The 6963-nt window shown below is 43.7% G+C and overlaps 1 protein-coding gene across 3 annotated transcripts in view; it reads right to left on the bottom strand.

Annotated features, from left to right (window-relative positions):
- The window catches only part of AKAP2 (A-kinase anchoring protein 2), a 478916-nt gene extending 472467 nt beyond the window's left edge, over positions 1–6449 (bottom strand). For all 3 annotated transcript variants that reach the window (XM_023510474.1, XM_023510475.1, XM_023510476.1), the window contains exon 1: positions 6380–6449. The gene's annotated coding sequence lies outside the window, so the exon portion shown is untranslated. The remainder of the gene's footprint in view (positions 1–6379) is intronic.
- Between the last annotated feature and the right edge of the window lie 514 nt (positions 6450–6963).

The following is a 6963-nucleotide window of genomic DNA, read 5'->3' as shown; positions in this document are numbered from 1 at the left end:
GGAAGAACATACCATGTTCATGGCTAGGAAGAATCAACATTGCTAAAATGTCATACTATCCAAAGCAATCTACATATTTAATGCAATCCCTACTAACCCACCAATGTCATACTTTGAAGATCTTGAAAAAATAGTTCTTAGTTTCCTATGGAACCAGAAAAAAGCCCAAATAGTCCATGCGATTCTGCAAAATAAGAATAAATCTGGAGACATCACTTTACTAGACTTCAGGTTATACAAGTCGATAGTGATAAAAACAGCATAGTATTGGCATAAACATAGAGATCTAGAGCTATGAAACAGAACAGAGAACGTAGAGATGAAACCACTCTCATGTTGCCATCTAATCTTCAATAAAATAAACAAAAACATACACTGGGAAAAAGAATTCCTATTCAATAAATGGTGCTGGGAGAACTGGTTAGCCACATGTAGAGAACTAGAACTGGCCCACACCTCTCACCACTTACAAAAATTAACTCACACTGGATAAAATATTTAAATCTAAGACACAAAACTATACAACTGTAGAAGAGAGTGTGGGAAAAATCTGAATCTTGCCAGCCTTGGAAAAGAATTTATGAAAAAGACCCCACTGGCAATTGCAGCAATAACAAAAATAAATAAACGGGACCTGACCAAATTAAAAAGAGTTTGCACAGCTAAGGGCACAATTAGCAATCAAATAAACCACCTTCATATGGGAGAAGATATTCACATGTTACTAATGTGACACAGGCTAATAATCAAAATCTACAAAGAACTCAGGCAAATAAACAAGAAAAGAGCAAACAACCTCAATAATAACTGGGCAGGATCCTCAGAATCTTTTCTCATGATGATAGACAAATGGCCAACAAACACTTGGAAAAATTCTCATCATCCCTAACCATCCAGAAGTGCAGATCAAAACCCCAATTGAGAATGGCCCACTCATAAAGTGCCAAAGCTGCGTTTGCTGGTGTGGAGAGATGGGGAACACTCCCGCACCGATGGTGGGGCTGCAAACTAGTACATCCTTTATGGAAAAAAATATGGAAACTCCTCAAAGAACTAAAAGTAGACCTTTCATTTGGTCTGCAGCCCCATGACTAGGTATCTACCCAAAAGAATAAAAGTAATTTTACCTTAAGGACATGTGCACTTGAATGTGTAGATCAGCTCAATTCATAATTGCAAAGATGTGGAAACAACCCAAGTGCCCATCAACCCATGAATGGATGAATAAACTCTGTTCTACGTCTACCATTAAATACTATTCAGCCATTGTATCTTTTGTATTTACCTGGAAGGATTTGGAGAACACTATCCTAAGGAAAGTATCTCAAGAATGAAAAATCAAGCATCCCATGTACTCAATACTAAGTTGAAACTAGTTGGCAAACATGAAAGAAAAACTCAATTATATTCAAGAAGGAGGGGGAGGTCGTTTGGTAAGTTCCCAGCTATCAGGTACAATGTAGGGGTATATGGCCCGCTCCTGGGTGAAGGTCACAACTACAACTCAGACTTTACCTTACAAATCCAAACGACGTAACCTAATCCTATGGCCCCTCCTATTAACCCAAAACAAATTTTAAAAATAAATAAATAAAAATTACTTGATCAGCATCAAAGTTAGAATTTTTTTTAAATTGCAGTGGTGGTAAGGGAGGCTCGCAAACATTACACTGCTGGTAGCAGTGTAAAGTGATATGATGTTTTTGAAGCCACTGTGACATTATCTAGTGAAATTTAAAATGTACATGTTCCCTCACCCACCAATTCCACTTCTGGAAAATAGTATAGAGATTCCTTTGCAAGGTGCACAAGGGTATTTTTGTAGCATTGCCTATAATAGCAAAAAGTGGAAGCAAGCCCAAACCCCTATCAGAGAGACCTGGTTAACTACATGCCAAAAGTAAATACTAAGCGCTTAATGAAAGCAAATGAAGCAGACGTGTGTATTGAAATGTAAAATTATGCAGACTATAATATGAAGTGAAAAAGCGAGCTTCAGAAAAACATATGTGGTATGATTTCATTTATGTAGAAGAAATATCTAAACCTATACAAATGAGTATGTGTTTCCAAGTCTATGATGTTTGCATGGAAAATACCTGAGGGGAGATTTCCAGACTGGTCATGGTGCTCACCTCTAAGGACTGAGATTTGAGAGAGAAAATGCAAAGTGAGAAGGTTTAGATATTCAAATTGTTTTTTAAAAGGATACATTACTTTCATCGTAAAATCAGCTTCTAAACGCCTTACTCATTTCTAAATAGTAGGACTGGTTTAGCCAAAAAAAAAAAAGTTCAATGTCACACAGCACCCAAAGTCCCATGCAGACTAAACTGTAAGTTCCCTGTAGATGGGGTCAGGGATGGTTTTGTTCACCATATGACAATGCTTGGTACATAGAAAATATTCATACATATTTGCTAAATAGTTGGATGACTACATGAACCTACACGAATGAATGAGGACCTACATGAAGGACCTGACATTAATATCTGATAACTCATTGTCCCTACCACACTTACCATTTCGTGAACCTACATAACATTCATTTGCAAAATCAAACTTTAGATGTTTTAGGATCTCTTCCAGATGCTTTCAACTTGTCCTGAGGCTAAGTCCATTTGAGGAACAGGTGTCAACAGGTGTCCCATGGGTAATGAGGAATGCCACTTCTGTGCTGAGGCAGGAATGGCAACAATTTAAAGAGTTCACCTGTCCTGTTCTCTGTGCTTTTTAGATCCCATGCTGTTTTGAAGGCTATTCAAGTATAAGGCAAACTCTGTAGGTGGGGTGTCAAATTAGTAACTAAAAGCGCTGAAGTGCATTCCCATAAACACATCGATCTCAGACGCAACCCTTCCACCATCTGATATTTCATGTCCTATACTGGGATGCTGACATGGTACAGAACATGACAGCGTTACTGCCTTCAAGCTTTCTAATAGTAAGTGTCCTCTATCCTATAATCCTGTACAGAGCATTTCATTAAGAAAAATTTTAAATTCAATGATTTTGCACCCTCTTTTCTTATTATCTAGATTTTTGTTCTTACTCAAACTAAGCTCTTAATTTTACTTAAACTAAGAGTGCTCACTAATAAATGCCTATTTGTCTTTATTTTCACTCAGTTTCATTTTTAATTGGTACCATTGGCTTATTGAAGACTATCAGATATAGACATACTGATTTTCCTGGTGTAGATGTTTATAGCTTTCTGAAGCTTAGCTAACCCATTTTATATGTTATCTGTCTTGAATACTTTCAGGAAGAAAGACAGTTTTACAATTTCTGTTTGTTTTTGAAGTTTCTATCTTGTAAGTTTTAGAACACTAATAATGTCATTATGCCCATGTATAAATCTCTTCTGGCTCTCTGATGTGCTCAGGATAAAATCCAAAGTCCTTGCAGGAACTATCTGGTATTCTGTGATTACCCTGGCCTTCTTACTCATCTTCATCTCTGGACTGTCCTTCCTTCTTTCCCAAAGCACCAGTCACACTACCAATTCTTCCAATTTGTCAGGGTGTCACCTGCCTCAGGGCCTTAGCACATGCTGCCTTCTCAGGCCAGAATGCTTCTCTTCCCCACTTCTCAACTGGCCAATTCCTTATCATCCTTTAGATCTCTCATTAAACATCTGTATCTCAGAGAAGCTTCTCTAACCCCCTAATTTAATCCATGTTCTCTTCTGTTACTTTCTCTGTGGTCTCTCTCTTGATGGCATACGTTGCACTTTGTATTATATGTTCACTCCCCTGGGTTTGCTAATTTAACATCTATAACTCATCAGATGATGAGAATCATGACTGTTGTGTTGACCAGTGCTAATCTCAACAAATATTTGCAGGTTAAATTAAAACATAAAAGAAATGAATTTTACTCACTCTTTTCATTAATATTTTATAAAAGTCACAGTAAGCAAAGGACTTGAGTGCCTGTTTCACTCATGTTCAAAGCAGGTTGTCCTACCTAGGATGACATTTTGAGGAGAGTTTACATTGAGGAGAAGGACAGTATTTGGCACAAGGGAATTTCTGTGAGACACAAGGAAAAACAGAAAAAGGAGGAAAACAATGAAAAAGCTAATTATATTAAGGAAGCAAAGGAAGGACAGCAGAGAACAAATAGACATTTGGAAATAGGGAGGTTAATTGGAATGGAATGGGAGGAGAACTTTGGGATGTCACCCAGGAACAGGAAAGCCAAGGCTGATCAGGGGAGGAGGCCGGTTGAGGCCGCAATCTAGATCCTACGGAAAGAGAGGAAGAGCGTGATAAGGAAGGTCCTTGTGCACAAAGAGTTTCAGGTGTGAGGTAAATACACCTGTCACAAATCTGAAGCTGGAAGACCAAGAGGGAGCAGAAGAAAGGTAAGTAAGTTTATGAATTATAAACTTACAAATCCAGCACACTGTTCCATAGTTACTGAGCACCCAAGTGCTAAGTCTGGGAGAAATGCATTATATATTAGGTCATTCAGGTGAGAGACTACAGATGAAAGTTACTGCCCTAGCAAACAACCCAGTTATCCTTTAACTCCTACATGGTGAGACAACTTGATCTATGTTCAATCTCTTGAAAAGGATGGTCTCCAGGGCTAAGAAAATAACAACAAGGGATGAGAATGGAGCATGCCAGACGTCAAGTTGCCCAGTTTCTGTGCTGTCTGCCCAAGCCTGCCATGGTTCTGGTTGATTCTCCACATCTACAATGGCATCTTAGGATTCTATTACTCTCAGTGGCGCTTCACAAATTGAAGTTCTTTATAAATTAACAACAACAACTGCCACTGAAAAGCTTGGTTCTGATCTGAGAATGCACAGAATGCCAGAGACTGTAGGAACAATAAAAAATAATAGGTAATACTTATAGGCAACAGATGATATTTATTGAGCATACTTTACGTCACTCTCTAACAATGTGATATATGTGCATCAACTTAATGTATAACTTCTTCAGTCTTCCCCCAAAAGCACATGAAATAGTAACTCTAATAATTCCCATTTTCCAGATTGGGAAAATGAGGTTCAGAGAGGTGAGTGTCATTCAACATAGCGTCAAAAGACTCCAACCCAATCTGACTCCAGAGCCCACCTCTTCATCACAATACTAGTTTCTTAAAATTGTACACACCTTCTAATTTACAAAGCCCTGTAGAAGGGATAGAAATATTCTCTGATCCTCTCAAGAACACTTAAGAGTGAGTAAGAAACATCTTTGAGTCTGTGGTAGAAGTAGGGAAACTGAGGCTCAGAGACATTAAGTTACCAGTATAGGAACTCAGCAGCACCAACAGCAGTCCAGGCAGGGCCTAAAATCCACGACCCCTCACTCCTAAAACGCCACACCCACTCTCCTTCTGCGTTGGCAGCCTTGTCTGGGAGGATTAAATTGCACCTTCATCATTAGATGTACACAAGGATAAAGGCTGCATCTAGAGTTTATTGGGCTTGGCGTGAAAGTCCTGATATCTGAAAACGTGACATTATCTCTAACTTAAAATATGATTTCAGACGGCCTCAGTGTCAGAGAGTATCTGTGGGAAAAGAACAAGAGGACGAGAAGCTGACCGAAAGAGTGGACCAGCTGGCTGTCGCCGTCACAGTGGCCCCACTGCAGCAGCAGCCTGAAAGAGTGACCAGCAAGCAATGCGGGGATGCAAAAACAGAGCCGAGAACTAGACTGGACCCCCTCGGAGCCCTTTCCTGTGTCGGTTCTGGTTAACGCCTCTCTTGTCTGCATGCCCTCTCTCCCCCGCCCCTCCCGTGCCCTGCCCACATTGCCAAACGTTGTAATTCAACTCCTAGCTGCCGCTGGCACGTTTCTGTCTCCTCTCTCCATTACCCCAGGAACAAATCAATTCTTTTGGGTCCTCTGATGGTTTCTAGTAGCCAGGTCGTTGCAGCCCTGGCTCCTGTTACCCACTAACTCATCATCCTTCCATTACACGCTTCACATCAAGCCACGTTTGCTTCCGATCCGCAGTGGACCCCCCCCCCTTTTTTTTCTAACTGCAGTCCAATAATGCTGACATGGTTAGGGATCGAAGTAATGGCCACTGCGGCCAACTCCCGGAGAAGCGAGGCAGAAGGTTGGGGCAGGGAAGGGGAAGCCTAGACCGTGCCTCGCTCCGCAAGCAACATCATACCCTTCTGCAGGCCCTGCTGGCCAAGGGGCAGCCGCACGAGACCACGCCAGCCCAGGCTGCCAGCCCCTGCCCCTGCCGCCACCGCGGCTGCTGCTATAGAAACACCCGGCATACACACTGGGCTGAAATTAAACACCCATCCTGGACCAGACCCGAGCCGGAGCGGCCTGCTGCCGCAGTCGCCATGGCAACATGCCGAGGGCAGCGAGCGGCGCAGCGCGGGGATACTCACTCCGTCGCGGGGCTCGGCGGCCGGGCGCGCTGCTGCGGGGCTCGCTGGCGCTGCTCGCCTGTGCGGAGCCGCGCGCGAGGTGGAGCTGGCAGTCGTCTCCCCTCCCCGCCCGCACCCCCTCCTCCCCTGGAGGGCGGAAAGGGAACGCTCAGGCTCTCTGCGCTCCCAGCCTGCGAGTAAAACGGGAAGCAATTGGATAGTGTTGCTCGCCGGGCGCTAGACAAGCCACTCCACGGAAGGGTTTCGGGGAGGACGCGAGCTGGCAGCTGCGCGCCGGGGCGATGTGGCCACCAGCGCTCAGTGCCCCGGCGCCCAAGGCGCCAGGTGCGCCGGCGGCTCCCCTGGGACGGACGGCGGGAGGGGGACAGGGGCGGCTGCGGCGGGTGGCGCAGCCCGGAGGCCGTAGGGAAACGGTTGAGTCATTGGCAAGGTGGCAGCTCTTGGCGTTTGGAAGTTGCAAGAAGCGTCTGGCCTGTGCAAATAGCAAGGACTGCCCCCAGTGGGCTGGGCATGGGTTCGGAAACGCCATTGTGCCAGCCCAGCCGGCGTGGGTCTCAGTTTCCCCGAGGAGAACTCCAGCTGCG

This window comes from Otolemur garnettii, unplaced genomic scaffold (genome assembly GCF_000181295.1).
Source record: "Otolemur garnettii isolate 467f Iridium unplaced genomic scaffold, OtoGar3 scaffold00014, whole genome shotgun sequence".
Lineage (NCBI taxonomy): Eukaryota > Metazoa > Chordata > Mammalia > Primates > Galagidae > Otolemur > Otolemur garnettii.
This window is presented reverse-complemented; position numbering and strand designations above follow the sequence as displayed.